At 38.1% G+C, this 15,490-nt stretch overlaps 1 long non-coding RNA gene across 1 annotated transcript in view; it reads right to left on the bottom strand.

The window, feature by feature from the left end:
* Positions 1 to 10,793: 10,793 nt before the first annotated feature.
* Positions 10,794 to 15,490, bottom strand: part of LOC148184960 (uncharacterized) — a 46,451-nt gene continuing 41,754 nt past the window's right edge. The window contains exons 4-6 of the long non-coding RNA XR_015771882.1: positions 13,729 to 13,820; positions 12,348 to 12,724; positions 10,794 to 11,435 (exon numbers count right to left, since the gene is read on the bottom strand). This is a non-coding gene — a long non-coding RNA (uncharacterized LOC148184960). The remainder of the gene's footprint in view (positions 11,436 to 12,347; positions 12,725 to 13,728; positions 13,821 to 15,490) is intronic.

The raw sequence follows: 15,490 nt of genomic DNA on the forward strand, positions 1-15,490 counted from the left end.
AAAAGAGTCCTCACAGGTGTCTCAGCAATAGCAACAGCAATTTCATGAGAACACAGGAGAAATAATTCGTCCCTTCCAGTTTGAAGATGAAAGGTGTGTTTTAAAAGACATGAAAACTTTACAAGATCACTCGTAGCAAGTGATCTTAGCAAGAAAAAATTTGGCTGAAACAAGACAGGGGCTTTAATGAAGTGCTAGACATGGAATGAAAGAGTGAACCACAAACTGAGCTCCAAAATACAACAACTTTAAATCAAATGTTGAATAGAGGAGGAAGAGGAGAGGGAAATATTCCAAAATTTGGATTTATTACATGATTACATTATCAAAACCTGTAATTCAGCATTTTAGAAACTTTGAATTTTGGGCTGAAAACAATATTAAACCAAATATTTTTAAAACAAGTGAACAGAACAAACATCAATATTTTTTTTTGCCACCTTGACCTGAGAGTTCTGGTTAATGTTAGAAAAAAGAGTGGTGCTACTCTTTCAGGTTACCTATTCAATACACAGATTCATCAGTCTATGTCAAAACTTTTTTTTTTAAGGAAGTAAGTTAGGAAAAATCAGATGAAAATATCAGAAAATGTATTAAAATGCATTTTTGAAGACATGATATTGCAGAATAAAACATGGTTGTTCTTCAGACAGCCACTTACAATCACATTTATTGTCCGGACTAATCAAAATTGTTGTATTTTGAAAAAAAGAAGGTTCCATTTTTGTTGAAAGATATAAACTGCATAATTTGAGTAATCCATTTATTGCCTTTCTTTTTTTCCCCCCCTATCTTTGGGGGGTAGGCAGGGGGGAACCAAAGAAAATAAAAGAAAACTTTCCCCTTTTTGTAAAAAAACAGAACAACTTCATTGCATTTTGGATTTCTCAAAATCATGCTGTGTCAGTGCTCTGCACACATAATCCAGCCATACACACATTTTGAAGCTACAAACACTGGAAGAACCTCCATTATGACTTTTCCACCATGCAAATGGTTCCATTATTAGCTGGTTTTAATGCAGAAAATTGTCACCTCACCAGAATTCTATAGAAAATTGGGTTACTCTGGTTTTAGAAGAACTGTGCAAGAACCAGGCCTTGTTGCTTGAAAGCAACTAAATCAAGCAAGTAGTAACCACAGTGTGTGTGGGATAGACATAAATGTAGAGGAGTAAACCCACAATAGGCTAATTTGAACTAAAATTTGTTATTTTTCAGTAATATTCCATTGTTAATGGAAAAGGAAAAATATTGGAGAAAAGTGCTCCTGCCTTAGAAACACAAAAATTAAGCTGAAGGCAGAAAAAAACCCACATTAATTATGTTTTGATTTACAGTCTAACTATAAACATTTTGTATTAATGGTTCTAGATATCTGAGAAAAATTTGGGGTTGTAGGGTATAGAAACTCATAGTTCCCTATACTACCTGCATAATTTGTGTGCATGCAGCTACACACAGTTAGAGATAGGTGTTTCTAAAATGAGTAAAATATTTATACCACACAACTAACTGGAGTTAGCCCGCCTTAGACAAGCGGGGCAGCTTCTGTGAACATCATTACTTGAAAGATAAAGAAGCTATAACAGTGCCTCCACTGTCATTGTCTAGATAACTACTGAATAATTGCTCCAAACCAAGGCAATTAGCATTTCTTTTATCCTGTATGTATGATAATAAGAGTCATCCTACTTGTAATAAGGCATTTGATTAATATGGGTGTCTGGTAATTTCAGAATATTAATTCCCTTAACCATAAAGAGACACCCATGTACTTGCAAATTTGATGTAAATTGAAGCTGATATAAATTATCTAACACAAATTGAAATTTACAAAAACCATTAAGCGCCACAAATATGAAAATAAATCATACTTGGCAAACCTATGGGCTTATTTGCTTCTTCTATAATTCAGATTACTCTGTGAAAATTATTCAAACTTTTGGCCCTAAAACCATTAATTTAGAGGAAATGGAGACAGTTCTAGTTGGGCTTGGCTGGTCAGCGCTCAAGAGTGACCTCCCTGATGCAGCACATGGTACCACTCAACATTCCACAGGTTTTACTGAGAAATAGCTGAGTCTCTTTAGGGATAAAGGATGTTGAAATGATCTTAGGAACACACATTTTGAAAGGCTATAGTTGCACACAAATTATTAAGTGCTATCATTGAGCATGAGGAAATTCAGACATAGAGGATTTTAGATAATACAAAAAAAAAACCAAACCCATAGTCACAGTTGTATGAATCAGTTCATTCCTCTCCACAAATATCAAAATAACCATTGTTTAGGAAGACTGTGATAATCTGATAAGAATACATAGCTAAATGGATTTTATTTAACTCTAACATTAATTTTCATCCTACTAGAGTGGTGTTTTTAACTTAAAATCTGAAAAAGAAACCCTCCTACCAGTAGTTCTGCATTTCAATTTTCCTTTTTACAGGCAGCAGACACTAAAATCAGGATGTGAAATATAACTTTGGACATGATTAACCCTAAATTTTGGTTCATTACAGGAGTTCTGAGTAGAATTAGTGTGGCAGAAGTGGTGATTAACAATGCACAACTCTAATCAATCTCATGATTTGGAGTGACCTGGTTAATTTTTTAAGAACATCTGACAAGAACAACTGAAAAATAAATATGAAAATGTGGGTGGAACCTTAATCTGATAGTGGAAGAGGCATTTAATCCTAAATAACTAAGACATCTGCAGCTGTTTGATTTATATTTTCATTGCTGAAGAACAACCTTTAGGTGCAACAGAGTAGAAAATATATTTATGTTTATGAAACTAATTTATATTTACAGAAGATTTTGTGAGATTAAAAGGTCCCTTTAGTCTTTCTGTTTAGAATTCTGCTTTCACCAGCATTTCAAACCAAGGTGTCCTGGTGCAAGAAAAATAAAGTGAAATAGTTTGCAATTGTCCTTACTTGCTGTCAGAAGTTAAAAATCATGTTTATAAGCACTTGAATAGAAGGGACAGGGAGAAAATATGGGAATGTATAGTTTAAAAATTGTATATTTATGTACAAAGTAGCACTGCTAACTGCTGGGGCTGCACTCAGAGATGCATCTCAGCCTTCACCAAGTGCTGGATGAAGATCACATGGGAAACACAGGTGTTATTTAGGCTAACTGAATTTTAGCAAATGCTGGGGGAGAGATATGATTTTAACTGGAGAGAAAAAAAACATTATCTTGGTCACTGAGTGCAGCTGGGGACGATGCAGCAGATTTTGTGGTTTCCTTCCTGTTCACACACCAAAAATGCCTTTCCAGTTAGTGCCTTTACCTTCACTGAGATGAATAATTTTTAAAAAATATATATATTGTGGAAGAAAGAAAAAATAAAAACTCTTCTGCCAAACAATTCAAGTCTTGTTGATCAGAGTTTCCAGAATGTGGTCTTTTCCACACAGCACAAAATCACTGCTTAAAGACACCAACATGCTTGTGCTGCTTGTTTGAGAGCAGGTGATGCTTTTCTAGCAAGGCAACCTTTATTGACAAATATTGCCAAGGGTAATCTATCAAATGTAATCAAATGGAGATCTCAGGCTGTCTGGTTTTTTGTGAAACTCTTTCCATACATGACAGAAGGCTTGTCAGAAAGGATTAGTTCAGTGCCCAGGCTCCCTGTACCTGTTCCTCAGCATTCAAAGTCCTGAAATCTGTCATTTTCCACTCCAGACAGGGAAAACTGAATAAACTTTTACAGACACCCCTGAAAGATTTGCACCTCCAGCCCTCTCCTGTGTCGTGTCTCCACCCAGTTTATCAGAGCTGAGGATTCTGCTTGACAAAATCAGCACATCCTGGCACAACTCAGTGAAAGGAAAAAGACTGGGTGCTTTTTTCTGGCAGGAACCAAGGGGAGAAGCTACAGGTGACAGGGGTTGTCATTACAGATTGGACAACAGGGCTGCAGACTTGTGGATTGACCTCCTCTGGGTTTACAGGGAATTTTTATTCACTAATGCTGAGAACCTGACTCAGCCAGGCCTTTCATTAACAGCAACATAGAATTTGTAGAATCACCCTTTCCTTCTGCAGCTCCACTGACATTAGGAAAGCACTTCAAGGGATTAATCTGGCCAGGATCCTCTTTCAAATCATGGTAATCAATTGGATTGGCAAAATATTTCTAAATGCAAATGTGATCTGTCAAAATTTCACCTGCTTTCCTTAAAACTATTTCCACACATTCTAAGTAAAATAACTCTTAACTGAAAAAGAGTAGCTTAACAATAAACAACATGAATATTAAAAATATTGATAGAATGCACATGTTTATGGCAGGGGCAAACACCTTGCATAAATTCAGTTTTAAGGTATTTTTTTACCTAATGACATAACAGCTCACAACTACTAAGAGAATTTCATAAGGATTAGCCAGCACATATTGAATTTTGCCATTCTTAAACTGCTAAAAGACGGATGTGCATTCATGAGAGACTCTTTAGTTGCTGAGAAGAATTAGTGCCTAAATGTGTTCTATAAAAACATCTTAAAAAAAGAGTTCCCATCAGTCTATAATTTCTTCTACTTGCAGAAGAAACCCCCCTTTTTTTTTCCCCTCAGTTCTGACATTCTGAAAATAATTCCAGAGAATGAATCAGCACAGTAGCTGGTGTGTGAGTAATCTCAGCAGAAACAGGATGTGCGGGTACATTTATTCCCAACATACAACTTGTTCCATTCCACAAGCTAAAGAACTGATGCATGGTTATTTCACCAGCTGCCATCCTGACCACGTGCTTATTTAGAGAGAGGCTGAAGCTTGAGGATATATCATTATTCTTATGCTTGAGTTTGAGAAGGTTAACAGTGGAGTCAGGACTCTGAAGACACAAATAAATTTGCTGTGCTCAGAGCCCCTGCATCCTTTTCTCCAAAGGTGTTTCTCTGCCCAGATAATGCTGCCCTGCAAGGTGACCCCAGCCCAGGGACTGGACCTCTGCTGATGTCCTGCAGTCCATCCCCTTTCTCCAGCATCTCCAGCTCTCTCTGAACATTAGCCTGACCTCTCCGGCACTCCAAATTTATCCCCCACCTTGAAATCATACAGTGAATTTCCTGTGAGTGCATCTCTAACCCATCAATCAGGCTGACACTGGAAAGTTCACATAGAATTGGCATCAGCATCCACCTCTGGGAGTGATCAGCCATCAGTTTGTGCCACAGATCACAACCTCTGAAGTGTCCAGACAGTTTACACTCTCTCATCCACTTGTCAAGTCCACGTCTCACCAAATGTGGGAAACCCTGCCAAAGACCCTGCTAAAAGGAGAGAAACAACGTCCCTTCTCAGCACACCATTCATCTCATTAGAGAGGAAATGAAACTGCTCAGGCAAGACATGTCCTTGGTAAATCTAGGCTGGCTTGTCCCAAATGCCTTTCCCTTTGTGTTTCTGGAAAAGGTTATTCCTCTACTTACTGACAAGAAAGAGTAACTCAGCCTCAACTCTTCCCTGACTTTATGTGGATTATGTGGTTTTCCTCTATGAAAAAGTACATTATTGATGGGGCCACAAATCATTATGGATATCAGAGTAAATTCCTTTTTTTTAGCAATGTTGTTTCAGCCATGTAAGAGCATGAGATTCCTTCCACTTTAAATTGTACCAGGTAAGTAGTACTGCAAAGAAACACCTTCTGAAAAATCTCTGTGCAGATTGATATTAAGCTCAAAATTCAGCATGAGTCTGCTCAACATGGTTGAGAGAAGAATTGAGTTATGGAGCTTAAGGCTTGAGGCTATCAACTGAAACTGAGCTTTAATTAAAATGGATTTGATAATGCACCATACAGTTTGGGATGGCTTCAAAAAACATTTCAGAAAGCTGATGTGATTTGCCAGCTTTCAAGGGAAGTAGGGGTTTTATAGGGATGCCAGAGTTTGTAAATGATGCTTCAAATTATAGAGATGAATCCTGGGTTAACCAAAAGAGATAATATCTTCTAAACAAGAGTCTGCCAACAGCACACCTTTGGTATAGAAAAATTTGCTTGTACCAGTTTTTTGGGGGCTGTTGGTCAGCACCACTGATCTGTCAGAGACTGGAGGGTGATTTCCTTTCCTGCAGGGGCAGCTGGCATTGCCATCCTTCCACTGGGGCTCCAGGCAGGTGTGGGGCTTGCAGTGCTCCAGGTAACGTGTTGTGAGCAACATCCAGTGCTAGCATTCTGCTTGAAAAGGAAAGAATTGATTCTGGGGCTTAGGGATTGTTTATTTTTGCTATTTGGAGTCTTTTGATAATCTGGTCTTCTTACACCTCAGGGTCACACAATCACAGACAGCCTGTTTGTTTAGACTGAGGCAGGAAATGAATAGGAAGTGTTACAGAGAGAAACAGACAAATTATCCTGCTCCCTTCAAAGCTGAGAAAGAATCTTTTCTCAATTTCTCAGCCCAAACAAGGATATTGGCTGTGGAATGTTGATTTTTTTCCTTTACATTCCCCATTAAGACAGGAGAAAAACTAGAGATTGTACACATAAAATGATTTCCTTACTATAACCTTTTCTTAAGCTTTCAGCAAGTATCAGTTTTCTAGATTTAATCCAAATGATTTTGGGAGGAGCAGTTCTATTAAGAGAAACTGTCAGATTTCCAAACTGCCTTACATATATATATATATATGAAGAAAATTGTAACACCAACACATGATCTGATCCAAGAGTCTGGCACATATATTCAGCCTGATGACAGACTCAGCTAAAAGTTCCAGGAAAGAAAACAGGAAGAAATAAAAAATTCAGAAGTCAACTGACCTTCCCTGTGCAGGTTAGTAGTTGTGGTACAATTACAGGGTACGTAATACTAAATTTCAAAGACACGCAAACCACAGTCTGACACAAACCTTGCACTGTAATAACTTCCATAACTTCCCTTCCAGCCAGGTTTTTAAGTCATTCTAGAAGCACAACCTGTGCCTCTCACTCACTCACCCAGTTACAAATTATACACACAGCTGAGGATACATAATCACTGTCAGAGACATTGGCTATAAAAATGTTCTGTGTAGTTTTTCCTCAACCAAAATAATGGCACAAGGCCTTGAGTCATTGTAAGTCTGTTCCTGGGGAAGGGACAGCCTTTTCCACACCCATTTTGTCAGTATCCCTAATTAGCAATAAGCACAGTTTTTTAAATGGAAATACTTAATAACTGAACAAGGCTCCTTACCTCCCTGAGATGACTGAACTGTTCATACCAAAAAAATGGTGATTCTTTGAAAGAAAGAGCTGCAAGCAGAATTAAAGGAATTTTCCAGGTATTGCTATGGAAAAGGTTGGGGGGGAGGGGTACAAATTTTTCAGGTCAGCATTTCTTTCTACCTACAGGCTTTGCTTCTTCCTGACCTTCCCTCCTAACCTGCCAGGATCTGCTGTTTCAGTCTGTTTCAGCATGGTCAGGACCAGATTTCTTCATTCCTCTAATCACTGGTAACAGCTCATCCTTCCCCACACAGCCCTGCAAGTTGTTTCCCAGCTGTTTGGATAACCAAAAAGCTGCAGAAAAGGGTTTGAAGAAGAACAGGTTACCTTCTTCACCTTTTATTAACCACAGCAGACAGTCCTACAGGAGAGCAGTCCCCATAAAACAACCACCAGGTACCACCTGGCAAATCCAAAGTGAATGCTTGTGGGACTTGTGGGGTGCTCTCTCCTCCAGTGCCCCCAAACCAATCTGGTTCTGGGGAGAGCAAAGCCCCTTTTCTTGGTGTTTTCAGAGACCTGAGGAACAGAAGCTTTTGGAAGTGTCTGAAACAGAGCCCCTCAAAACACAGATGGGTTCCTTGTGGAGCTTTGCTTGGTTTGCCTGGAAACTTGGAAACAGCAGCTGCAAGTCTGCATTTCACAGCTAAAAGGCACATTTCAGACAGCAAGGAGCCTTTTCCATGTAAAAGCAATTTCCAGCCTGTTAAGAGCTCACTCTTACTGTAAAATGACTGAACCTGAAAATTTTGTGGGAGTTGTATGGCTGACGGTGGTGCACAAAGTGGTTTTCCCTGGCACTTACAACTACAGGAATGACCATGTATTCAAACAGCCACGCTTTGAAATGCAGGGTGTATCTGAGAATTTCTTACTCCTACAACTACCATTCAGTGAATGGCCATAATCCCTGTTTTTAACTTTCATGATAGCAATAGGAAGGGGGAAATCAGAAATGTTCTTCGCTTGTACGTAATAGTCCAACTGCAAGCCTGCAAGTAATTGCAACTAAATAAAGGAAATGTGACTAAATTCAGCCAGAGGTCTTGGTTATTCTGCAGATGGATAAGCCTGACATTCACAGCTAATTTCTGAGTTAACTACTCCAGCTGTTCCAGATCAAGTGTAGCGTGGCTCTGAGCACAGTGCCAGTGAATATCTGATCACATACACGTGGTTACCTGAAACCACAGCAATCAATAATTATTCAGTCTTACCCTGACTTTACAAAAGGTTACTAACTTCACAACTAGGGCTATTTTATCCTCTAACATTTTCTGTTTTCCATTCCAAATACACACAGCCCTAATCTTACAAGCCAGCCTAATTGCACCTGGACTTCACCACCCAACAGAAAGCTGCAGTAAAATGTGCTCTCAGGGCACTCACAAAACTTATGATCACACTCCAAACAAACAGTCTCCATCACCTGACTGTCTGGCCACTTCAAACAACAACCTCTACACAATTAACCCTTCAACCCACCTCATCTCTCATCATGCAGTGCAGATGTACCTCACACAATTTAATCAAAACCTGTATTCAGCTGGAGACTAAGGCTGCAGATTTGTCAGGTCATTGAATTTCCTCAAGCTGAAGTTCTGGAAGGACTGGGAGAAGGAAGTTGCTATCTTCATTCTGTATTAATGAAGATTTTTGTCATTGAAGAGAGATCTCTTTACCTTGGGACAAAGTTTGAGTGTTTTATAACTTTCTTTAAACTTTGTGTGTGAAATCCTTTCTCTTTCACAGACCATGGAAAGCTTTCAATAGTGCTTAATCAATGCTGAGTTGTGCAGTCTTCCCTTTAAGTTACTGTAGAGTTAAACAAAAGCTATGGATGTGCATGAGTAGACATCAAAGCAGCCTTTTCTCCACAGACTCCACAGAGGTTACTGCTAATAAATATATAACAACCATTTTCAAAAAAAACCAAACAAACAAACAAATAAAAGCCACCAAAAACCCCACCACCAAGGAAAATTATACACCCCAAAAAGTAATTCAGAGGCTGTATTTTTATATTCTTGTCAGATTCATCAAGCCACTTCACCATCAATAAGTTATCACCCATTGTTAATCACAGATATTCCAGTCACCAGTCTCAAAACCCCCTGAGTTTTAAACATATCTGCTTTTTATGGCCAGAATTACAAAAGTAGTGCTTGCCTTCTATTAAAACAATAAAGTTGCAGCAATTTTGTGACCTGTTTGTCTCAGCAGAAGCAAATGCATTCACAGGGACTGAGCAGACAGCATTTTGTGTACTATCCCTCCTATTAGGTCCCAATGCCAGTCAAACATTTATCTAGACAATGAAATAAGCAGTTCAATCCAATCTGATAGCATCGTTCACATACTAGCTGAAGGCTACAGTGCTCATAATTCAATTTGTTGCTCACAGAAGTTAAAGAAATTGTTAAGTAGAATAAAAAAAAAAACCAAAAAAACCAAAAAGAAAACCCAAAAATCTCACTCCCCTCACAAGGAATATGATTAAATTAAGAAAGTATTTAGATTACAATTGTTTTGATCATTCTGGAGATCAGACAGATGCTTTCCAATGACAGGAAAAAAAAAATCACCCTGTCTGCAGGATTAGGTAGAATATTTAGCAGAAATTAATATCACCTTGATTTTGTTTTCAAAGACATTGCTGCTATCAATTTACAAGCTGACTTGCAAAGAATAGATTTGTTATAAAAATTAACAGGGAAAACCCCAATGTATATATATGCTAGAGAGCAGAGAGATTATACAACCCTTTTCTTTCACACAGCTGTTAAGCAAAAGCCTTTTTGGAGTAAAACAATACAAGTGAGGATTCATACAGGGAGGGCAAAATTGTTTTAAGACCTGCACAGGGCAAGAGTAATACATCTGCTATTCTCTGTCAGCATTGGCATGGTGAAAGAAAATTGAGGATTGTGTGGAACTGCCAATACAGGGCATGCAGAGGGATGGAAAGATCAAGATAAAATTCCATACAGGCAGTCATAAAAATTGGCCCTGTTTATCTCTGAAGTGTTTTTCCACAGAAAATGTGAACAGATAAGTTTCAGCTCCCACAGCTTTCTCCCTCGTGAAGAGGTACTCTGTTTTTCCCCAACTTTTGCTCTGAAATTCAAATGATCAAATGTTATCCTAAATCAGACTCTTCCCAGGCTCTAAGCCCACAGAATTCACCATTGGATCACTTTTCCCCTAGATTTATAGGGATCAATACCTGTGCACAAGTCAGAATCAGGACGTGAACTCTTTAAAACAGGAGCCACCTCTAAAAGTTGCTTTCCTGATAGGGTATCTGGGACTAATATTTGGTATAATCAGAAGATTATTCTGGCATATATCTAGCTCTCAGAGCCATGAGGAAAATCTGAGCAAGTACATGAATTTAATCAGTAAAGATTTGTATCAGAGAGAGCTGCTGTGTGAATCTTTGCCCTAAATGTTCTACAAGGCATAAGCAAGAAAGGACAAACACTGCAGAATTTGTATCATAATCACCTCCAATAAAATAGATTTACCAGTGAAGACTGAATTAAACCCAGAGAGGATTAAGGAACAAAGAAGGGTTAATTTCCTGTTTTTATTTAAAAACAGACACAAAAAAATTTAAAAATAAAATAAAATAAAAGAGTTGCCAAAATGCTACCATTATCCTCAAAACAAAAGACTGATCTAATTCTGAGCCCACCACATGAACAGGAAGTGCCCCCACAGGAGGCAATAAACCTATAAAATCAATGCAAGGGAGGTCAGATGGACACCCTCCTCATTTGCTGTGAGAGGTGATACTTGGTGCAAGCACTTGTGGTATTGAGGATCGATCATCACTGAGCTGTGACAGTCTGTGCCTCACTGAAAACCTGTGCTGAGTGAACACTGGAAGGTTGACAGCTTAATATCTAGCAGCAGCTGGAGAAAAGTCAGGCCATATTTTTCATTTCCAAAAGCAATAATCAAAGGACCATCCGCACTGTTATGAATCACTGGATTTGTTTTCCTTCACCTGAGAACCTGGCAGAGCCACAGCACAAGTTTTGCCACGTTGTGGGAAGGGAAGGGATGATTTTTTATTTGTTTTGAGAGGGTTTGGAGTTGGTTCAGGTCTTGGATGGAGTTCTTTTTCTTGCTATGGTTGTTATTTTTGTATTCACAACAATACCTACTTAAGGAAGTGCAGAGAGAGAAGAAACCTGCAATAGAAGTGGGAGACAAAAGTGGGTGACAGGATTTCTGGTTTTCTCCTTCCCTCCCTCCCCTTCAGCCTCATTTTTCTTGTGCATTTAATTCCAGAGCACATGGCCCTGCATTGTATTGACTCCTCACCTAAAAATCAAGCTTGGCTTTCAGTCATCAACCTTGCCAAGGGTAAGAGTGAAACAAAATTATCTTTGTACAGGGACCCAGGTCATCTCTCCCATTGCAGTAATGGGAAATGACAGCTCAATTTCTGCATCCTGCTTTGTCTTCTCGCACTAAACAGCTCAGTCCTCAGAAACTCCCACCACTGAAGCTGGAGAAAGACAATTTTCTTTTCCAGATCATCCTTCCTGACAGCACTGCTTTTAAGACCTATAAAATATCTTCTAGTAAATCCTCGCTCTGGAATGTAATTGGTTTATTGTCAATAACGTGGCTGCAAATCAACAGCATTAAACAAGCAACACAGCCCCGAAGAAACAGCAGACCTCTACCATAAGAGGATTCCTGTTACAGACAAGAAATGGGAAGCATTTCCTACTATTTGTCAATCCCAGCCTGGCTACTTTTCTTTACCCAAAGCACAAAGTTGTGATTATGGAAAAAAAAAATAAAATCCACTACAACCAATGAGCAAACCCAGGGCTCCCTCAGCAGGTGAACACACCTGGAATAGTTTGAAACTCACATATCAGGCTTTGCATCTCACTTTTGTAGGACTTTTTGGGCAAGCAAGAATGAATTTATAGATCACTACAACACCCTTGTATTCCAACTGAAAGATTTTCTTTTCAGCACATTTCTGTAGAATGATAATAATAATTAAAAAAAAATCTGTCTATGGCTCACTTGTCAGACTGAGGGTTGACCAGATATCTAATAATGGAATCAGAAAGGTCAATTACCTCTCTTGAGATCACTCTTCATGGGGACAGAACAAGAGTCCATTCACCCACCCTCAGCAGAAAGTAGAGACTTTGGTTTATTTGTTATTTTTTTGTACTTCAGAGCTGACTGCTGTGGATCACTTATGGGTAAATTATTTCAAATCCCACTTGTTTTGCCTTGCTGGGAAAAACAGTAAACGCTGGGGTAGCTGTGCACTGGCACTTGTGGGATGGACAGGATTAAAACCTTATCAACAGATCCAGAGGTTGAACATGGCCCAAGAAATGCAGGATCCAAGGTTTCTGCCTCAAAAACCATGAGACCATTGCCTGATCTGGCCTTCACTCATTCCAGAAGTGAAAGATCCCCATCTTCGTCTTCCCTCTAAGGAGAGCTGCATAAATGAAGATCAGCCATCAAAAGGAGTCAGATACAGATTTGCAAATAAACATCTAGATGTTATATAAAACAGCAGAGCCTTGAATCAGCAGCATTGGTGATTTTATCTTCATTAGCGCTGTTTAAAATTTTGAGATGTATAGAGAAGTTTAAAGAAAATACACTTTTTCTTTTTCCTAAACTCATCCATAATCACTGTCAGATTTTCTTTTAATTACTCAACAGATGAAATCAGAAGTGCTAAATGACCAGAATAGGAATTTTTCCTACATTTTTTTCCATGAAAAATACCTTTTTTTTTTTCTCCTAGCAGAAAATAAGTTAAGAGTAGCTTAATCTTGTCTACTTGAAAGTATAACAAATCTTGAGGGCAAACCAAAAAACAAATCCTGGATTCCTTATCCTTTACTGCAACTATTCAACTGCTCTGTTTGCACAATGATCATTCCTATCAATTCAGTCATAATATTTCACTCTCTCTTGCTTTAAAAAAAAAAATAAATCCGCTTTTGTATTTGATTCTCATAAAAGATGCAACAATTTCATTTTTAGTTATTTAGTTTTACCTGTGATATCTTTGACAAGGTTACTTAGCACCTGAAAGTTCATTGTACTCTTTAAATATTTGGCCTGTGTGTGCAAAGAGGGGGGAGACCAAATATTTGCTGCTTTTTTTATTATTATTTTTTCTTAGTTTATTTTGTCCCAGGAAGTCCTAGGATTGATTGGGGATTAATAATCGTGACATCAAGTTGACTGTAATACACTCTTTTTCTGGAGATGTCATCTTTATTGCCTCAAGTGAGCTGCATCAAATTGAAAGTCCAAAAAAAATTATGTGCCAGGCATTCCTGTGGGTGCAATTCGTCACCCACCCTTTTCCAGGCCACTGACATGCAATTAAAATAGCATCATATAAATAGATGGGGAAAGTTGGAGAATATTTTAATTCCTCAGAGAAGGGCAACTTGGACAATTCAGTAAATTACTTTTTATTACCTTTCTGTTTTGTCTTTGTGCAGGAGACTCTACTGATGAAAAACACAAATTTGTGAAGTTTGGTGGCACTCTCTCACTTTTTTTTTTGACACCTGAAAAAAAAGTAGATTTTTCAGAAACTGTAATTTATATTTTTCTATTGAATGCAATAAATAAAACTATTTCTTTTGATGCCAAAATTTAGATTTAGAACGTCAGGCTTGATTTTTAATTCACCTTTATTTTGCCTGAGTAACTATAATAGAGAAGTCTAAACTAAGCTCCATGAAAACTTCCAGACTTTCTACAGAAGGTTAAAAAGGTTAAGGTTAAAAAATTTTCAAAATTTATGACATTTTGAAATTATAATATAGTAATATGAAGATAAAGGCTTCCTTCTCTTCAAATTTAAAATAATCTCATTTTGTTCTGGGTCATGCAGTTGCCTCTTATTCAATGCTGGGTTTTGCAAAATCAGGTGGGGGAAAAAATTAAGTTATTCCATATTGAAGGAGGGTTGCCAGTGCAACACTTTTCCTTCTTATGGTAGTTTCTTTGCTTGTAACTAAAGAAGATTTTTTTTTATATATATTTTTTGGATAAAATTTGCAGCACAAGTTTAAGTTAAATGATATTCTGCCATTCTCTACATAGAAGTTATAGTGTGCACTTCCCAGGAAAGAGAAAGACCATTTAAGGTTAAATCAGATTTTATAGGATATAAATTGTAGCTTCTGACATAAACCCACCCCACTGTTCATGCTAAAGGTCAATGGCTGTTTTCAAAGACTTTATTTAAACAAAATAAATAAATTGTAACTCCTTAAGCACACAGGCAATGATACAGCAAATAATTGAGCTAAACTGATGCATTGCTTATGTGACAAAGCTTTCCATCACTGCATCAAACTCAAGGAAAATAGAGAATTTTAGCACAAGAGAGACAAACCACAGTGCATTTTCTCGCCTGTCAATCTGGCTGAAAACTTTCAGAGATTCCCTAACTTAGAAAAACTTCCAAAATGTTCAGCCAAGAGGCCTGTTTTTAATTTTACCAGAGTTAAATGCAGACACCTCACCCACAGGAGATTGATGCTGAGGGCCAGACTTGGGGGAGAGAGGGAACAAAGCTGCCTGCAGCACCTTCCAGTCACAGACAGAAAGAGGGCAGGGGAAGGGCATCCTCAAAAAGACTAAACACAATAAAACTGAGTGGAAATTATGTGGTTCAGCTGAAAATCCCCTGCTTGATGATAAAAGTCCATTTTTATCATCATTAAGCTACCACTTAAACATTACATGCTGGCTTCCTTGATAGCAGGAATGCTCCCGTTCTGCAAACTGGGTTTCTAGGGGAAGTGAACAACATTTTAATTTGTTTTTTATGCTTAGATTGCTGGGTAATCACCACCAAAAAGCCTCAAAAAAGCAAAGAGCCTGGCTAAACGTATGGCTAGGTCATGACAACCTCATAGGCATTTTTGACATCGATGCAGAATTCATTCTGATTTTCCTGCATGGGCCAACACGGAATAGGTACCCAAGAAATGTGGAACCAAGTGGAAACTTATATACCTATTTTTCCAATTTTTGTGGACAAACCCCCACAGAGCAGCTCACATCATTAAAAATAAGAAATCCCAAATCTGTTTCAGATATTTTGTGTTTTGCCACAGAAAGAAAACATGATTGAAAAAAACTATCTTGCATTTATTAGGCTGGGGGAAACTCAAGGGCAGTAGCAAAATATGTGTTTGATCTATAGACACTTGGAGACAACAGA

Source organism: Pseudopodoces humilis, chromosome 2 (assembly GCF_049639895.1).
Source record: "Pseudopodoces humilis isolate 2021_Gansu_Grassland_sample_001 chromosome 2, ASM4963989v1, whole genome shotgun sequence".
Classification (NCBI taxonomy): Eukaryota; Metazoa; Chordata; class Aves; order Passeriformes; family Paridae; genus Pseudopodoces; species Pseudopodoces humilis.